The 20,027-nt window shown below is 52.2% G+C and overlaps 2 protein-coding genes across 4 annotated transcripts in view; one reads left to right on the top strand and one right to left on the bottom strand.

Moving 5' to 3' along the window:
* SEPTIN2 (septin 2) overlaps positions 1-2,995 on the bottom strand; it is a 29,515-nt gene extending 26,520 nt beyond the window's left edge. Inside the window, exon 1 of one of the 3 annotated variants that reach the window (XM_059883385.1) lies at positions 2,927-2,995. The gene's annotated coding sequence lies outside the window, so the exon portion shown is untranslated. 3 annotated transcript variants of the gene reach the window in all.
* The window catches only part of HDLBP (high density lipoprotein binding protein), a 58,684-nt gene continuing 40,588 nt past the window's right edge, over positions 1,932-20,027 (top strand). Inside the window, exon 1 of the mRNA XM_024990356.2 lies at positions 1,932-2,034. The gene's annotated coding sequence lies outside the window, so the exon portion shown is untranslated. The remainder of the gene's footprint in view (positions 2,035-20,027) is intronic.

Raw genomic sequence — 20,027 nt, 5'->3', positions numbered from 1 at the left:
ACTAAGACTATAAAAATGGCTTCATCCCAATTCTGCCTCCAAATGACTTTTCACATTCTTTTCTCTCTGGGGAAAAAAAAAACAACAACCAACTTTTTCTTTTCCAGCAGTTTTTGGTTTTCGAGTTGGGTACAAAAAGGGCCTGAATCACATTTATTAAAGACCACACAGAGAGGTTCGTGCTTCTGGGTCCTATCCCATTTCCGTAGGTCACTCTGCTAGTTTAAGAACTGTCAGAATGCAAACTGGACAGAAAAATGAAAAAAATATAATAAAAATTAGGATAAAGTTAATGTGGAGAAGATCACTGCCAAGGTTCATGGACAGTTAGGAGGCTGCATGATGCAAAGAAAGCCTGAGTGGGAGCTACCAAACCCGGAAAGAACAGAACCTCAGACTACAAACAGGAGGAGAGGGCCTGCACGACCCCACACCATCGCTATCATCTCTCCTGAGGACGGGGGGGGGGGGGGGGGGGGGCTACTTTGGGCCCTGACTTGGTCTGGAGGTATCGTGAGGATCTGAGTAGTTCGAAAGAGCTCCGAAAGTCGGCTACATGTGGGTCACCATACCAGGCAACGAGTAATGCTGGGCAGGTCCGCGCCCCTGCCCCTCGCAGGACGGCGACACACGGAGCAGCAGAGGCTGACATCGGGCCAACACCTCCTTCGGGGAAAAGTCTAATCCGGGCCGAGTCCGGGGCAACAAAGCCAGTACCAGGCAGCGAACGCTGGAGACAAGCGGCCCCAGACTCGAGGCAAGCTCTGGACCAGGGCAGACAAGGACCACCGCAGCTGGAACTAACAACTCAGCGTGGAGGGGCCCGTGTCCACGTCTGGGGGACCCAGACAAGGTGGGGGAGGCGAAAACTGGGCAGAAAGCCAACCGGCGGTCCTTGGGCCTTACGGAGACACAGGTCGGCCCCACCTCGGGCCTGCAGGAGAACGGACACCCGCACCCCCCCTCCCCCGCCGGCGCTCCCACCCGCCCCCGGAGTCCGCGCTGCACGGGCCTCCTCCCCCCACCCCCGAGTGCTGCCCACCGCCGAGCGGAGGGGCGGCCGGGGCCCCGCGCGCTTCCTCTCGGTCCGGGCGGGTAGGAGGGGGAAGCGCCCACGTCGGCCCGACCCGCACCGTCCCTTCCGGACCACGTCCGCCTGCGAGCGCCCGGCGCCCCGGCCCCACTGCTGACCACGCCCCGCACAATTCCCCCGGGGTTAGCCAGAGCCACTCGGCTTGCCCGCGGACACACCCCGCCGCCTCCACTCGCGCCAGGGCCCCGGGGGCGGGAAGGGCCGGGGACTCGCACCGGCTAGGGGAGAGGTGAGCGGGGAGGCCCGGGGAGCGGGAGAGGGCCGGGGAGGGGGGAAGACCCGAGAGTGGGGAAGGCCTGGGGAGATCCGGGGAGCGCAGGGAGATCCGGGGAGCGGGGGGAGGCCCAGGGGGATCCAGGAAGCGGGGGGAGATCCGGGAAGGCCCGGGGAGGTGGGCGGAGGCCGGGGGGTCGAGAGGGCCCAGGAGCCCAGGCCGGCCGCCCCTCCTCGGCCCGCGTGTCTCCCGGAGCGACCACGGTCCGGAGCGGGCGCCGGCCCAGCGCCGTCTGCCCCCAGCTCGCGCCTCCAAGGCAGCCGGGCCCAACGGGGACGTACTTACCGCCGACTTGCCGAAGAACTGAGACCAACCGACCGCCCTGCCGACCCGCCCAGCGCCAGCCGCGCGCTCGCGGCCCGCCCCGCCCCGCCGTGCGCGCGGACGGATTGAGTCATCACGCCGCCCCGCCTCCTTGCCAACGCTTTCCTCCCCGCCCCTCCCCGCCAGCTCCCAAGTGCGCAGGCGCAGCCTCGGCGCGCCCCCCGTTTCCGCCTCTGCGCAGGCGCCGTGCCCCTCCCACGGCGGTTGGCCATATAGAGGCTGGGGGGTGGGGGGGAGGTCAAGCGTAGCCTCTTCTCCTTTACCAAGATGGCGGCTCGTCCCTGTTTCGCCACAGTTCCTACCTTATGAGCTTGATTTCCTTACACTGATAAGAGAGGAACAGGTAATGTAACACTTTGCCTTGTGGATAACTAGAATGAGGGGAAGAGAGTTTCTTTAGATGGAGCTTAATGACCAGGGAGGAGGAGAGAGGCGGACGGGGGGAGGGCAGGTGGCAGTAAGAGTTCGGAACGGCCACGGGGAGGGGGGACATTTCGCATCTGAGTCTCTCCTCCAGGAAGATGGCGGCAGCACCGAGCAGGGAATGCCGGAGCTGGGCCGGGGAGGGACGGCGAGCGGCCCGGCGGGGCTGCTCTATCCCCAGGCCGCCGTCGTCTCGGTGGTCGGGCCCTCGTCTCCATTGGCTGCCGCGGGTCACGTGGGCCTGCGGCTCCTACGCGGACCATAGAGTTGGGCGTCCGTCCCCGGGGACGTGGCCTTCTTGAGCCCAGGGCTGGGGCCGGCTCCTGACGGGAGGGAGGGTGGGTGGGCGGCCCCCGTCTTTCGCTAGGTGAGGCCTGGGGGCTTCTCCAAGCCCACTGCGGCTGCGCGGCTCGGGGCGGGAGGGCCACGTGCCCGGCGGGGGCCGGCCGTGTCTGGCCGGTTTGCCCCGGCTCCCGCGACCTGCAGGCCCGGCACCTGGCCGGGAGGCTGGGCGCGAATGCCTCGACTGTCAGTAAACACGACTCTGGAGTTTCCACTAGGCGCCCGCGCGGTGCGGGGAGCCGGAAGGTGCTTGTGCCCGAAGGGCGTCCTGACGAGGCGTCTTTGGAAAGTGAAGAGCTCAGGGCCGGGCGTCCCCTCCCGGTCCACCCAGGGGACGGGAAGGGCAGCCCCTGCGTGGCGTCCTAGCGCCACGTAAAGCCGGTGGAAAGCCGGCCTCTGTGTCTTACTAAGCACCGTCCGACGGAATGTAGATGAGTCCTAGCGGAATCCTCAGGAACAGGGTGGTTTACCCTTGAGGTCCTCGGTTCGTGTCCTCGGCTGCCCTCAGGATCGCCTGCACCCGCGGCGGTGTCCGCAGCAGGACACGACGGGACGGGCGCTTCCTCTGCAGGTGGTTTCTGAGGCCCTGTTACGACGGGGTGCGTCACAGTTAGGATTTTGTCTGAGGCAGCAGGTAGTGCTCTTCTGCAGAACAAGCTCCATGTGGGTTTCTGGGAACAACCTGGGCTAATGAGACGTTGGACGAAGTCTAGTGCTCAAGGTGGTGTTTGATGCCTCTGAGCACGAAGCACCCCCACGCTAAGCTCAAGAAGTACGGTTTATATTAGAGTCCTAAAGTAGTTGAGAAGGTATTTGGTTCAGAATGACTTCCGTTGTTTGAACTCCCAGTTCTCCGGATCTGAGACATCAACCACCCGCTTATCACGAGAGTTTTAGGTTTGGAGAAAACTGAGCGTACCCCGTCAAGTCTTGAAGGACATTTGAAAGCCATTGGAAACACTGAAGATGAAACTTGCATGTAACTGCTGTTAGTTCCACTCTGTGTCACGCCCTTTCGGGGCTTGCTGCTACTGCTAAGTCGCTTCAGTCGTGTCCGACTCTGTGCGACCCCATAGACGGCAGCCCACCAGGCTCCGCCATCCCTGGGATTCTCCAGGCAAGAACACTGGAGTGGGTTGCCATTTCCTTCTCCCTTTCGGGGCTTATCTCCTCTCTAATCAGGCTGAGGTCACCTCAATGAAGGAAAGTGCTCCTAAGATGTCGCTGGCCCTCATTCCTGGGCACTCGAGACCCCGCTGGATCCATGTCACAGCGTGCCCTCCAAGGGGCCAGGCTGACCTCTCAGTGTCTTGATGGGAGAATTTCTTCTTGAATCATCAAGTATTTTGTTTCTCCTTGGGTTTTGTTGTTTGGGGTTTCTGGTGGTCTGACTTTCACCTCATGACTACTTAAAGGGTAGAAAATATTTTAAGAAAACTTACTGGAAATGGCACTGTGCCATACTCTTAAGGTTTCTGAGGATGCGTAGGTAAGGAGGACATAGACATTTTGTTTTTTTCTTTTCCTCAGGCAGTTTGCGGTCTAATAGGGGAGATTGCCTTGTAAAGGAGTAGGTTCCAGTGTTCTAAGTGCAGCAATGCAAGTATGTACAAGGTATGGAATAGGAAAGGGGCTTCCCTGCTGGCTCAGACAGTAAAGAATCTGCCTGCAATGCAGGAGAGCCGGGTTCTATCCCTGGGTCAGGAAGATCCCCTGGAGGAGGGCATGGCAACCCACTCCAGTATTCTTGCCTGGAGAATTCCATGGACAGTGCAGTCCATATAGGGTCATAAAGAGTTGGACACAACGGAGCAACAAGCACTTTCACTTTTGTGGAGTAGGAAAAGGGGGCAGGGATTGCCTGTTGGAAAATCTTCACAAAGAACCTTGTCCTGAAACTGGGGTTTAGAAGATGAATAGGAGTTTTTCCAGGTGGACTATGCTAGAAGGGATTAGCTTATGCAAAGGGGACAAGCAACTGGTATTAGAGGTGGCATACTCTCAAGAGGTTGAGAATTTGGTATACTGCTGGTTTTAACACTCGGACTTGGTGTCACAGGGTTGGTGAACACTCTGACTTGGACAGGATTTCAGCTGATTAGTGTCCACCAAGATGACCTGGTGATGTTTAGTCACAAGCGGATCACATAGATTCACTGTTAGTGACCGAGAACCCTGTATAGCCCTTATATATTTGGTGTGGCCCATTCAGCACACATTCATCTCACAGGGCTAACGATCAGAGAAAGGTTCTTCCTCTTCCTGTGAAGAAATAACCTGGCTCCTGGAAGAAGCAGAGCACACAGCTCAAGTCCAGTTGCTGACTCGGTAGCAAAAAGTCCAAGGCACATGTTGTACAAGTTTTTGATTAAGTATAGAAAGAGCCTTAATGTGTCTTTTCTCTTGAATTACAAAAGTGCCACAACATCGAACATTTGAAGACTAAGAACTAAACTTTTATGTATATGCCATTTAAAAACTTGATTATATAAGTTGTTTCGATTTCTTTTTACCTTTTTGTATTTTAATATCAGAGATATTTTAGGGATGATACTTCTTGTCAGCTGCCGTGTACCAGGCGAGGTAACGTTCCTTGACAGCACTGGACGAGCCAGACTCGTCTGGGCATACTGTTGTGTTAGTCGTCTTGTTGATGCCTGCTGCTAGTTTGACAGTAATGCACTGGCCTTTCATGCTCTCCCTTAATGCTGTTTATTGGCACTCATGGTGTTTAAAGTTAAAAATTAATTTTACTTCAAACCAGGATTATATCTTCATGCACCTTTTAAAAGATCAAATAAACCTGGAAAGACTTGAAAGAAAGAAAAACTATCATTTTTGTTCCTCTGATCACGTGTCCTCCCTGCAGAACACCTGTCTTTTCATTTTTTTAATTTACTTTTATTTGGAGGATAATTGCTTTACAGTGTTGTTGGTTTCTGCCGTACAATAGCAGCAGCGTGAGTCAGTCATAAGTGAGTATACCTGTAACCCCTGCCTCTTGAGCCTCCCTCCCCTGCCCTCATGCACCCCTCCAGGTTGTCACAAAGCACAGGGTTGAGCTCCCTGTGTCACACAGCAACTTCCCACGAGCTATTTTTGTTGTTCAGTCGCACGTCCATCTCTTAGCGAACTTCATGGACTGCAGCACGCCCAGCTTCCCTGTCCTTCACCATCTCCCGGAGCTTCCTCAAACTCATGTCCATGGAATCGGTGATGCCATCCAACCATCTCATCCTCTGTCGTCCCCTTCTCCTCCTACCTACAATCCTTCCTGGCATCAGGGTCTTTTCTAATGAGTCGGCTCTTCACATCAGGTGGCCAAAGTATTGGAACTTCAGCTTTAGCATCAGTCCTTTCCGTAAATATTCAGGTTTCTTTTCTTTAGGATGGACTGGTTGGATCTCCTTGCAGTCCAATGGAGTCTCAAGAGTCTTCTCCAGCACCACAGTTCCAAAGCGTCCATTCATCAGCTTTCTTTATGGTCCACCTCTTACATCCATACATGACTAATGGAAAACCATAGCTTTGACCATACGGACGTCTTGGCAAATTAATGTTGGCAAACTAGCTGTCTAACATATAGTGTATATCTCAGCGCTCCTCTCTGCCCTGCCCACTCCTCCCCACCCCCAGTGCCCACAAGCCTATTCTCTACCTCTGTGTGTCTGTTCCTGCCCTGCAAATAGGCTCATTAGAACCGTTTTCCTGGATTCTATATATGTGTGTGTAAATATAAAATATATGTTTTTGTCTTTCTGACTTGATGTTACTGTGTATAACAGGCTCTAGATTCATCTACCTCATTTCAACTGCCTCATATTCCAGGACATCTGTCTTTGATGCCATCTCATATCCGTGCCTGACTTGCTCGCTCACTCCTCTTCCCTCCCTGTCCCACACATCGTCTTCACTTGACAGGAGATGCAGCATTTCTTGTTCTCACTCACCCCTCTGCCTTTGCTGCACAAATGCCCACAGGAGGTGCGCCTTTAATTTGCTTGTTGGCCATTAGTATTTGTGACTGCTGGTATGCTGTTAGCAGCTGTGCCAGATGGTGTGATGGGACTTCTGGAGTTTTTGTTTTCCCTAAAGTTCATATGAGTGGTTTTGGTTGTTTTCTTAGTTTTCTATGTATTTGCTGCTAAAATTCAATCCCTAGTTCACCAGTTTTCTAAATCTTCTTCAAGAGACTCCATCTGTGATCTGATCAGGCTCTGTTGGCCCAGGCCTCCTACCTGCTGGAACCTCACTGCAGGCCTCACTGCTTTGGGTTTCCTGGAACCCCTGTCTTTCTCATTCTTGATTTTTTTCCCCCCTTTCATTTTGATGGAGCACTTCCTCAAGGAATTGCCTGGCAAACAAAATTTTGAGAGCCTGGATATCTGCAGTGCACTGTTCAGCCCTTGTACTCAAGGGAGAGGTTGAACATCGGTTCCCCCATTTTCCGTTTCTCAGTGTTATCCTTGACGTGTCAGCAGTTCTGATTCTTGAGCCTTTATGTCTGACTGTGTTTTCTTCTTTGAGGCTCGCAGGATTTTGTGTGAAATGCAAAATACCCAGTGCAGTGATATCCCTTGGAGTCTGTTTTCATCCAATGTCTTGCCGGCCCTTTGGGCTCCTTTATTTTGGAAACTTCCGATCTTCGGTGCGGGGTGTTTTTCTTGACGTATTTGATTTCTTTCCGTTCTCTCTCCTCTTTCTAGAATTCAACTATTGGACCTTCTGGATTGGCAGTGTGATTTCTTTAGGCTTCCCACTTCTTTCTGGAAACATTCTTGTAGCCCTCCTGTTGAGCTCTTCTCGCTTTATTTCTTAACGCTTCTCTCCATCTTTCTGTGTCTCATAGCCCCTCCTGTGTTTGCTTCCTGGATGTACTGTCTCCTCTGATCTCTCTGAGGACGTTGGAGAGTTTTCCCTGAATTCGCCGCTTGCTTCTGGTTGCTTTTTGTGCTGGGGTTCTGGCTTTCAGGGGCTCAGAGCCTTTTCCAGGCTCTCCAGTGAAGTTTGCTTGCCTGCTTACATGTTAGAGGGACCCTGGCCTCGTGGTTGGTTGGGCCCTGCCCACTGTGACACTTGCTGTGGAGGTGCCTGGCTGGGCCATTCTGTACAGCACCCTTTTGGCTTCTTTGGGTCTCTTTGGATTCTCCAGAAGAATGCCTCCCAGACTCTTGCCTGGCTTCCTGTCTTTGAGGGGCCTCCAGTGAGAGGAGAAGGCCAGGACCTTAGCAGTGGCTGTGCAGGAACTACGTTCCACTGCCTGCAGAGTGGCTTACCGACACTCTGCTGGTACTGGCGTCCCCAGGGCAGGACTTCAGGTTCTCTTTTCCAGAGGGGGAAAAAACCACTGCCTTCGGCCAAGAGGCCCGACAGGCAAAACAAAACAAAAAACGGTCTTTTTTGATCGTGTTTTCTTACTACTTTTGTCTGGGCGCACTTTAGCAACGTGGTTTTAGCTTACAACCTGAGTTTTGTTTCTATTCCTTATTCTTCTGTTTGCTCCATTGTTTGTAGCCCAGCTTGCATTTTACTTTGTCTTAAACGTGTGCTCAGGCACCCTGGTAGGAAGTGGATGGAGGTTGTGAATAGGTCCGTCTTCACAGTCAAGAAGTTCACGTGGCAAAGTGCAGAGCAAGAGTTCAGTTGCTCACGATTGAAGATGACGTTAAAATCATATTTCCCCTACGGATGGGGAAAATAAACGTGGACATTTTAGTTGATGAGGGTGAGGGGTACAGGTACACCCAGATGTCGTGGGGTGTTTCAGTAGCTCGGTTCAGTTCAGTTGCTCAGTTGTGTCTGACTCTTTGCGACCCCATGGACTGCAGCATGCCAGGCCTCCCTGTCCATCACCAACTCCCGGAGCTTGCTCAAACCCATGTTCATCGAGTCGGTGATGCCATCCAACCATTTCATCCTCTGTTGTCCCCTTCTCCTCCCTCCTTCAGTCTTTCCCAGCATCAGGGTCTTTTCCAGGGAGTCAGTTCTTCACATCAGGTGGCCAAAGTATTGGAGTTTCAGCTTCAGCATCAGTCCTTCCAATGAACACCCAGGGCTGATCTCCTTCAGAATGGACTGGTTGGATCTCCTTGCAGTCCAAGGGACTCTCCAGAGCCTTCTCCAACACCACAGTTCAAAAGCATCCATTCTTCGGTGTTCAGCCTTCTTTATGGTCCAACTCTCACATCCGTACATGACCACAGGAAAACCTCAGCCTTGACTGTAGGAACCTTTGTTGGCAAAGTGATGTCTCTGCTTTTTAACGTGCTGTCAGGTTTTTCAGTCGAGAGAGGAGCCTGGGGGTTGAAGCCCCTGGCAAGAGTGACTGAATTAAAAAAAAAAAAAGATTAACAAAATAAATAAAAAGAAATTAGAAAAAAGAAGACAGAAGTGTGGCTGAGTTAAGGCCACGCCGTGTGCTCGGCCGGAGTCCTGCTGTCACCGCCAGCAAGGAGGCCCTGGTAACAGAAAATCCACCAGCTTGCTCTGCCAGGCTGGGTTAAGCATTCCACGCGTGAGCGCCCGTCATCCTCGCAGTGACACCAGAGGCGGGTACTGGTTCCAGTCCCTGTGCAGGCCAGGGATGGTCACACCGCAGGGATTTGGGGTCTGCCTTGGTCTTCACTCTCAGAAGTTTGCACGCTTAAAGATTCACCCTTGACAACTTACCTGGTGTTTCCTCTCAGGGTCTCCAGAGGTGATGGAGCGTTCAGGGCTGGGGCCAGCCGGGCCTCTGCAGCGAGGTAGCCATTCTACCTCGAAGGAGACACTGGGAAATTGTCCTGTGCCCTTTAGAATTTTGATTATCATCGAGTCCATCATCAGGCATTTATTTTTCACAAAGTGCATACCCGTCAGTAGATTTTCTGGGAGGAAGTGAACAAATCAGGGTGCCCAGGGCTGAAGCCGCTGAGCGCACGGGGCCTGCGCCTGCAGTGACACGCAGTCCCGTCTGGTCAGCTCTCTCTCTGCTGGACTCGTCTTCCCACCACCCGTGGCTGCCGCCCGGCTCCACCACTCGTGGCTGCTCCGCAGCGTCACCTTAGGACCCCACAGGCTCCGGGGTGGCCTCCTCTTGGTTTTCCCCGCCCCCAGCCTCATCTGGGCTGCAGGAGAAGCCGCCGCTAGGCTTGTGCTCGTTGTGGCCCTGGCGGTGGCTGGGGCCTGTGTGCTCGGAGGGGACCTGATGGAGGACAGTGTGGCTTCTGCGCCGTGTCCGTGACTCATTTTGCTGAGCTGCAGGGCCTGCTGCAGCTGTGGCAGCTTTCTAGGCTTGCAGGCACCGCCGCCCCTGGTGGCGCTGGCATGGGCTCTGCCTGCACAGAAGGGTTCGGAGCAGCCTCCTCGGCCTTCTGTGTGGCGAGTCAGCTCACGCCCGGGCCGCTGGAGCCCGGGAAGCCAAGTGTCCTGCAGCCTGATTTCTGTGCTTCCCACCTTTATCTTTCTCTCCGTTTCTGGCAGCTGATTTGGGTGGGGCTGAGCGTGGGGACCAAGCTCCCGAGGTGGGGCAGTAGCCTCGGCCCAAATGGTCAGGGAGGGCCCTGTGTCTCAGCGGCGGCCGCTCTCTTGGCGGGCAGGGTGCACTGTCTGCTCACCTCAGCTCAGCACCCCTGCTCACAGCTTCTGGACAGGACGGACTGGCCCAGGCTACTTCTGGTTTCTTTGTGGAGGGAGGAAACGACTTTGGTCAGAAGCTGTCTGCGTGCAGCGTTGGCTCTGCTGCATAAACCGGTGTGTGCCCTGGGGAAGTTCCGTTGCACAGACGCGGAGGTGCGCCCCTCCCGCCCCCCGGGTACCATGTGGCCTGGGCGGCTGGGGTTAGAGAAGGGGCCTGGGAGGGAGGGCTCTGCCCCGGCCCGCTGCGTCTGTCCTGCAGACCCTGGGCGTGTGCTCCTGGGGCGAGCAGACAGCTCGCAGGCACCTGGGGAGCACCGCCTGCCTGGCAACCTCCCTGCCCCTCGGGAGGCCCCCCGGGCCCCTGGAGAGCGCTGCTGTCGGGGTTGCCACAGCAGACGGCTTGGGGGAGATGGCCCAGCGCAGCACTTGCTGCCCCCAGAAGGGCCCGGCCCCTCAGCGCCAGGAGAGGCCAGAGCGGGAGAGCCGGCCGTGCAAGTGTAGAGTTAGAAACCAGTTTGAAAAGGTGGTGTGTGTTGGCAGTTTCTGCTGCTCTTGAGACTCTGGTTGAGGTGAGTGACGTCTGAGAAGCGGTTCTGCCCCTCAGGGCTCCCTTCTTAGCAGACGGGGTGTGGGTTCTGATGCCTTGAGAACGCATCGTCCTTGCTTTAACTCTCTCTCTCTAAATTAAGGAAGAATAGAGGAGGATAAGGTGCTCTGCTCTTCCTGCCTTTTTGATGTGCTCTTCTGACAGTTAGGAGCCGTGCTTCCCTCGGTGGTGTCCTGTCGCTTATGAACAGGAGGCCGTGGACTTTGTTGGGACTGTAAACTCACTCTTCACCGCTGTCAGGTGGCGCCCTGAGCCTTGGACGTAAGGTGTGAGGTGATGCCAGTTTGGGGTGGACCCCCAGCTTTTGCTGGCCACTGTGAGCAAAATCAGTGCGTTACCCTAATCAGTTTTATTGTGTATGTGTTACTGCTTCCCTGGTGGCTCAGTGGTAGAGAATCTGCCTGCCAGTACAGAAGATGCAGGTTTGATCCATGGTCTGAGAAGATCCCCTGGAGAAGGAAATGGCAACCCACTCCAGTATTCTTGCCGGAAGAGCCCCTTGGACGGAGGAGCCTGGAGGGCTACAGGCCATGCGGTTGCAGAGAGTCAGACACAACTTAGTGACTCAACCGCAGCTATTCATTTCACAAAATGTTACGTGGTAGCTTTCTCATTTCATTAGTACTTAGCTCATTTATAAATACTTTCAGATGGAATTGCTGAATTATATTGGCAGTTTTGACTTTTTCTCCTGAGTATGAGATTAGTTAGGTGGTCCTGTCGCCCTGGCTTGAATCAGTGTGTGTGAGATCAACTTGAAGAATAGTTTTTTTCCTTTAGAAACAAGGCTTCTATTTTGACACGTTTGCTTTTGCTTGGAGCTGACTCTCCCGCCCCTGAGACCAAAGTTCTGTGTTGGCTTTGTCACCGCAGCAGTGAGCTCAGCAGAGCTGCCAGGCTGCCTGTGACCCACACTCAGCCTGGCAGTTTCTGCAGCGTCCAGGCCGGATCCCACTGCAGGCAGAGTGACCTCAGACTTGCTGCTGTTGGGGGCCGTCCCGTCATTTCACAGGTGCTGGAGGTGAGCGTCGTGTTCCCTTGCGATTGGTGCGCGCGGCTCTTTCTGAAAGATGGGGCAGAGGCGATAGGACGGTGCTACTGGGAGAGGCAGCTTTCTGTGGTCTTTGAAGGCACACTCGGCTCCCCGGCCCGGGAGACGCGTCGCTCCTGGAGCGGCGGGGCGTGGTGGCCTCTCGCGCTCCGCGGCTGGGCTTCAGGTGTGCTGCCTGCCGGCGCGCCGTGGGCTGGAGGGCCTGGGCGCAAGCCGCAGCCCTGACTCCTCTGGACGGCTCCACGCTGTGTGCGTCGTGTCGGGACTGGACCTCCGAGGGAGACATGGCGTGAGAGGGCTTCCTGTCCAGTCTCACGTGCATAGTTACTAGGTTACTGTTATCAGTTAGTCTGTGGCTTCGCTGAAGGTGTATGGTTTTTGTTTCAGCCTGTTAGGAACTTACTCATGTGCATTAGGAGGCTTCTTACAGGGTGCTTTTCATTCCAGTGTCTCTTTTCTTGTCTGCCCGTCTCCTCACCCCAGTCCTGCAGTGGTGGTGCCGTGTGTCTCCTCTCTTTTAGCCGTTGCTGATGGGGTGGGCGGCCTCCTAGCCCAGCCTGAATGTCGCCGCGCTCTCCCTGGGTGGTGTCCGCTTCATGCAGCGTGGCTGGCCCAGTACTGCCTGCTCAGTTCTGTTTCTTGGTCAGAGAGCAGCCTGTCGTGGCTGGCTCCGAGGGCGCATCCTTCCCGGACGTGGTGTCTGAAAAGCTCTGAGAGTGCCTCTGGACTCCGTCAGGCCTCCTGCCGCCTCTAGGGGCGCGCCCCGGGAGCTCCCGTGGGGACCCTGGCGCTGTCTGAGGTGTGCTGCTCAGCACCTGGACATGCACTGTGAGCAGCTTCCCTGGCGCGGTCTGATGGTTTAAAAGTTGGCTTTCGGGAGCTCTGAGCAGATAGCGTGTAACAGGCTCTAGCATTGTCACGGTGTATCACGTTCAGCTAGAAACGTTGTCAGGCGACATAGACTGTGGGTGAAAAGTGCGCTGATCTAAATAGTGAACTCCGTTGTCGTTCATTCACTGTGGTGTCCGACTCTCTGCCACACCGTGGACTGTAGCTCGCCGGGCTCCTCTGTCCTCCACTGTCTCCCGGACCTTGCTCAAACTCACGTCCATCGAGTCAGTGATGCCATCCAACCATCTCGACCTCTGTTGCCCCCTTCTCCTCCTGCCCTCAGTCTTTCCCAGCATCAAGGTCTTTTCCAGTGAGTCAGCTCTTCGCATCAGGTGGCCAAGGTATTGCAGTTTCAGCTTTAGCATCATTCCTTCCAAAGAAATCCCAGGGCTGATCTCCTTCAGAATGGACTGGTTGGATCTCCTTGCAGTCCAAGGGACTCTCAAGAGTCTCCTCCAGCACCCCAGTCTGAAAGCATCAATTGTTCGGCGCTCAGCCTTCTTTATGTGTCAACCCTCACATCCGTACATGACCACTGGAAAAACCACAGCCTTGCCTAGATGGACCTGTGTTGGTGGAGTGAACGCAGAGTTCACCAGATGTGATTAGAATTGGGTTTTGACTCTGAGTTGAATTGTCAGTGTCATGTGCAGCCCTGTCCTACGTCAGTGTATTTGTTTCCAAATTAAGCTGTTTATTTTTTCTAATCACAAAGGTAGTGCTATCCTCCATTTAGATATTTAAGAAAAAAAATTCTAGCACGTACTTTCCGAGCAGTTGCAGCCATGGTGCAGGGCAGATGTTTCTGCGCCACCGGCAGGTGGCTGGGGCCGTGAAGCCCTGGCGGTGCCGGTGTGTGTCCTGCAGACGGGACACTCGGCGCAGCCGCCACCGTGCATCCTTAGCACCTGCAGGCCGGTTCGCATTGGCTCCGCCTTACCGTGGCTTTCCTGGCTGTGACGCTTAATGGTCACAAGCAGTTCTTTCGCTAGTGTCTCTGAGTGGGCTTGTGGGTTTTCTTTGGGTTAGATCAGGTTTCGCGCCTTCGGCTGGAATGGCACAGGTGTGCTGGGCCTTCTTGGCCTTGGGTCCCCCCGGGACACAGTTTCAGTTTGTCTGCTCTGGGATGGGTCACTTGAAGGTAGAGTCTGCACACTTGGCAGGTGTGAAGTCTTTGTGGTTAACGACTGTGTGGGGGGAGGTGGTTTTGAAACTAAGTATCTGTTGCTTCAGGTCTTCTCAGTCACTCTAGGCTAAGAGTTTCCCATTTTATTCAGCTGGTTGTCATTTTTTATTGTTATTTATTTTGGTGTTCCTATGGTCCTGGGTTTGGCCACTGGAAGCCCCTTAAGGCCAGTCCTGTGTCCTGGCTCGGGGGAGTCCCCACCGCTCGCGTGCAGCCCCTGCTGTATGGTCAGCCCTGCACGCCGTCACGTGGACCCGGTCCCCGCTTTGAAGGCAGCCTTCTGTACTCTCCGTGCGCCCTCCTGAGGCTGCTCCGGAGCCCACTTCATGGGCGGTGACGCCTGCCGTATGGTGTCGGCGCGTCGCTGTGCAGTCCGTGACCACCTTCCCTCTGGTGCACACGAGTCTTTCCCGTTCTCGGCGTGTCACGGCGCTCCTCTGAGCCTCCTTACACCTGTGTGCGGTGCTGCTGCTTCTGGTGAGCAGCTTCTTTGGATGTTACCACTGAATTGGATTGTGTATGTTTGTTGTTTGTTATATGTTTTTAAATTGCTTCTAATGTTACACATCCTCAGTGATCAGGAGCCTGTTTTCCTCACCGTTTCAGAACTGGTTGCATGACTTTTGCTCATCTTTGTTGACCTCATAGTATGAGGACTAAATGAGGATGAACACACGAATTCCTGTGTTTATGCAGTGTGTGTTAGTTTCCTGTGAACTATGTGTTGAGATGTTTTCCAGCCAGAGGAGAACTCCGTGTACCCTGACTTCTGCATTAGGTCGCCTTCAGTGTGAAACTGAAGCTCTCGTAGACTCGAGTGCGTCTGTATCTTCCTTGGTGGCCTCTAGTCTGGATCATCAGTTGGCTGTCCTCCCCAGTCTTCCTGTCTCTTCACCCTCAGGTTTCTAACCCAGCTGAAATGTACTTTGGTTTCTGTTGTGAGGTGGGGATCAGTCTTTTATGTTTTTCAAAATGGCTTGCAAGTGGGCCCAGCTCTGTTGATTGTCTAGACCCACCTTCCTTGCTGACTTGAAGTGGCATTTGTTTCAAATGCTAAACTCACGGATACACCTGAGTTTGCTTCATTTATCCATTTTCTTCTTCCTTAGCCGAAACCCCAAGTACTAATGACTTGCTTTATGGTGTGCTTTGCTAATTTTAGGTTGAATCCCCCACTTTTTTCTTTTTTTCAAATAACCTAGGACAGTTTTATTTTTAGGTGAATCTAGGAAAACCACCCCCCCCCTTTTTTTTTAACAGTACATATATATTTTTTTTAAAAACCTACTGGGACCTTGTGTTACGTTTCCTATGGCTGCCAAAATAAATTATGACAAATGTAATAGCTTAAAACAACAGAAATTTCTTCTCTCAGTTCTGGAGCTGGAATCTGACACCTGGCCGTCTGCTCTCCCTCTGGCGCTCCTGCCTCCAGCCTCTCGTGGCTGCCCCTGTGTCCCGCCTCTGCCTCCATCTTCGTGATACCCTGACCTCTGTGTGGTCTCTTCCTCTCTTTCAGAAGGACCCACTCAGATAATTCAGGGTAGTCTTCACTCACTTCTGGAAAGACTTTTTTTTCCAGGTAGAGTAATGTTTAAATTCCAAATAGCAGGACCTGGTATCTTTGGGTGGCTGTAGCTCTGCTGACCACAGATGTCATTCGGCATTTCTCTGAGGGTGTAGGTGGACTTAGGGGAAGACAGACATCTCGGAGGTCAGTCTCCCCGAGAGTGGCGCTGCTCTGCGACTCAGGCATCTAGAATGGGCTTTGTTTTGGCAACACCGAGCCTCCCTTCAGCTTCCTAACTCTTCACTGTAACAGAGGGATTTTCTAAACAGAGGGCCATCCACAGGTACTGGCGTTTGTCTCTTAGCTTCATTATTTCTCCTTAAGTTGCATGTTTGACAGTCTTTGACCATGGTATCAATAGACATCTTTGCTGGTTTGTTACTTAATAGGATAATTTTGGCTTTTCACTAAATGTGGTATGTTTTTCTTCTGGGAAATGTTCTTCATGTGGCCATTTCCTTCTGTTCCTGAAATTATATTCCATAGGAAGTAAGGAATAGGTGCTGAGTTTCATCAGCCAGATGGGCTTTTTTAAATGGCATCTTTCAGTTCTGCATATATGTTTGTGCACCTTCTCTGGGCTCTGTGTGTGAGATTACATTACCTAATAACGAGTCCTCACTGCGTCCCTCGCACAGACCTGCTTACTCATGGTGCCTTGTTCTCTGAGTTCAGAGTGGATTTATTGGGCTGGTGTTTTAAGTTGGTAAACTAGTGTGTAGTTGATCGACTTTTCTCTGCAGCTCCTTCGCATTGTTTGGGGAGCCACCCTTGCCACCACGTGCAGGCCGTGTGTTGGGGATGAAGCGGCCCAGCTTGTGGGAGCACCCTGATTAACTGTGGCTAACAGACATACTCCATCCCCTTGGCCCCTGACGGGCTCAGAACCCAACCAGTGCCAGTGAGACTCAAAATAATCCCTGGAGCTCTCATGGGGCAAAGAAGCTCTTACATCTTTGGGAGCTACCAGAAGATAAATTACTGCCATTTATCACCCCGTTCTTACCTTCGGCACCAGGTGCCCAGAGCCCCATCCCTGTGCGCTTGTGTTTTCCATGTGCTCTTCCCTTGTCTGACAGGCTTGAAAGAGTTAATTGCTTTTTTCAGAGAAATTGATTTTAGTTATGTTTTTTTCTGATTTTGGTTTTGATTTACCAAATCAGCTGTATTTTGGTTGTTTTTGTTTTCTATTTCACCAATTCTTTATTTATTCCATGTGCTTTCTTTGATTTTTCTGTTTTCCGTCTTAAATGCTTATTGGCTCGTTTATCTTCATTTCTCCTTGTAAAATTTATAAAATTTGCAAGTTTGATTCATCGTCCGAGGATAGCTTTGTACACCCTGCTAAGCAGTGCTCTTTGATCTTTTCCTTTTCTGAACCCCTTATTGTTAGAAAAACCTTCAAACATAGCCAGATAGGAGAGGATATGGATACTTCATACACCTGTCACACAGCTCCAACAGTGGTCAGAGTTTTGCCATTTTTATTCATCTTCCCTGCTTGTTCCACACTGGTCATAGTTTGAACGTTGAGTATTTTAAGGCAAAGCCCACTTCATGTCACTTGTGAATACTTTAGCATGTATCTTCAGTAGGTGAGGGCTTTAAAGAAATTATACCTAACAAAATTAGCTACATTTTGTTACTATCACCCAGTATCTGTTCTGTGTTCCATTTTCTCCAAATGTCAGAGGATATGTTTTTACAAGTCTCCATGGTCTGGACTGGGTCAGTTGTTTGTGATGGTGGCGCGTCCACTGATCCTCATTATTTCCTGTAAACTGGTAGCTACATCTGGATGCTTAGTTCGTTGGGGAGGGGTGTTTCGGGTTTGGGGGTTTTGTTTGTTTTTGCCAAGAAGGAGTAGGGAGGGTGTCAAGAACACGGCCTAGATTGTGCTGGGTCGGGCATGTGCATTCTGCCAGGAGGCGCGGTGTCTGGCTGTCTTGCTGTCGGCTGTGTTACAGTCGATCAGTGAATGCAGTGTCAGCGGGCTGCCTCTGCCCCTTGTAAAGTTGTGCACCGCCCATTATCTCGTGGGCTCAGCAGGCCTTGTGCCTGTTTCCCCTGTGTGGTTGGTGTATTCGTTTCCTGTTGCTGATGTAACGAGTCACCAGGAACTTGGCTGAAGTCAGCCTCCATGGGGTCAGGTTGAGGTGTCAGCAAGACTCCCTTCAGGGGTTCTGGAAAGAATCCAGTTCTTGCTTTTCACAGCTTCTTGCACCCCCTGTGAGCGTGAGTGCCCCTCTTACATAGTCTCCCATCTCGTGGTCTGACCTAGTTCACGGTTCACGCTCACAGGCTCCAGGGCTGCGCACACGGATGCCTTTGGGGCCATGATTTAGCCTACAGTAGACAGTTGCAAAATGAGGACTTCTCTAGTTTTGTTTGTACATTTACTTATTGGCATTTTTGTATGAAGGTTTCTCTTACTAATTCTGATTACTTTGAAATACAGTTCCTATTGGAGAGAAAAGAGAAATTATTTCTTTTCATTTATTCATGTTTAGAGTATATTTGGACTAGCAACTTCTGAACCAACAATGCATTTTTGTTACTCCCCCCCCAGTACTATGAACTTGTAGATAGATAGATATGTATGTATAATATATATAGGTGTCTTTCAACCCCCTGAAGCAGTTTTTTCTGGAATTATCTTTCATTGTGCTATGTCCTCGGTGTACTCCAGGGGTTTTCTCTGGTGTGGCACACAGGCTTAGGTGCTTTGCACATATGGGATCTTGCTGGCTGCTCCTGCTGCTAAGTTGCTTCAGTCATGTCTGACTCTGTGCGACCCCGTAGACGGCAGCCCACCAGGCTTCTCTGTCCCTGGGATTCTGCAGGCAAGGACACTGGAGTGGGTTGCCATTTCCTTCTCCAATGCATGAAAGTGAAAAGTGAAAGTGAAGTCGCTCAGTCCTGTCCGACTCGTAGCGACCCCATGGACTGCAGCCTACTGGGCTCCTCCGTCCATGGGATTTTCCAGGCAAGAGGACTGGAGTGGGGTGCCGTTTTCTTCTCCAGTGCATGCATGCATGCATGCATGCTAAGTCGCTTCAGTTGTGTCCGACTGTACGCCCCTATGGACAGCAGCCCTCCAGGCTCCTCTGGCCGCAGGATTTTCCAAGCAAGAATACTGGAGTGGGTTGCCATTTCCTTCTCCTGGGATCTTGCCAGACCAGGGATTAAACCCGTGTCCCCTGCATTTCCCACTGTACTACCAGCGAAGACCTGAAACAGTTCTTTTGATGTCCAGATTGTTCCTGCAAGTTGACTTCTGCATTCTTTGGAGGTGACCCCTTTTGCCTATGACTGCATCCTTGCTCCCTGCTGCAACACGACATCCCATCTTGTGGCCGGGGTGCAGCCGTCTTCTCTCACGGTGGGGAGTGGCCAGGGTGCAGCCGTCTCCTCTCACGGTGGGGAATGGTGTCCACGGCCACGGTCTGTGTGCTCAGACAACACATTGCTTTCCTAGCAGATAGGCCTGGGAAGCAGCCATGAATATCAGATCAGATCAGATCAGTCGCTCAGTCGTGTCCGACTCTTTGCGACCCCATGAATCGCAGCACGCCAGGCCTCCCTGTCTATCACCAACTCCCGGAGTTCACTCAGACTCACGTCCATAGAGTCAGCGATGCCATCCAGCCATCTCATCCTCTGTCGTCCCCTTCTCCTCCTGCCCCCAATCCCTCCCAGCATCAGAGTCTTTTCCAGTGAGTCAACTCTTCGCATGAGGTGGCCAAGATACTGGAGTTTCAGCTTTACCATCCTTCCTTCCAAAGAAATCCCAGGGCTGATCTCCTTCAGAATGGACTGGTTGGATCTCCTTGCAGTCCTAGGGACTCTCAAGAGTCTTCTCCAACACCACAGTTCAAAAGCATCAATTCTTTGGCACTCAGCCTTCTTCACTGTCCAACTCTCACATCCATACATGACCACAGGAAAAACCATAGCCTTGACTAGACGAACCTTTGTTGGCAAAGTAATGCCTCTGCTTTTGAATATGCTCTCTAGGTTAGTCATAACTTTCCTTCCAAGGAGTAAGCGTCTTTTAATTTCATGGCTATGAATATAGGTGTTTCCAATTCAGGTAACTATCTGCATGGTTTTTACTTATGCTGAAAATTGGTTTTTAAGGATGATAACCTGATCCAACAACGTAGAATAGTTTTAGAATGACAGTAACTAATGTTTCTAGGTTTATCCCACTTGGAATACACCGTCAAGTTACTGTGTTTTAAAGTGTTTTCTCTGATGCTTATGCCATGTTGTGACATTTTTATTTAGGTTGCTTTCCAATTTTTTTACTAAAACTGTTAATGAGGTATAGTAAACATATAGAGAACTATGCAAATCCTTAGTGAAGATTGAGCCATAAACAGTAACTGAACCTCCCATATAACCAGCATCAAGATAAAGAAGCAGGGCTTAATTGTTTTTAGAGTTTATTTTTCTCTGATTTATATGGTTCTAGAGGCAAAGGGTCCATACAGTCAAAGCTATAGTTCTTCCACTAGTCATGTACGGATGTGAGAGTTGGACCGTAAAGAAGGCTGAGCGCCAAAGAATTGATGCTTTGAAATTGTGGTGTTGGAGAAGACTCTTGAGAGTCCCTTGGACAGCAAGGGAATCAAACCAGTCAATCC

This window comes from Bos taurus, chromosome 3 (genome assembly GCF_002263795.3).
Source record: "Bos taurus isolate L1 Dominette 01449 registration number 42190680 breed Hereford chromosome 3, ARS-UCD2.0, whole genome shotgun sequence".
NCBI lineage: Eukaryota > Metazoa > Chordata > Mammalia > Artiodactyla > Bovidae > Bos > Bos taurus.
The sequence above is the reverse complement of the archived record's forward strand: the minus strand, read 5'-3'. Positions and strand labels throughout refer to the sequence as shown.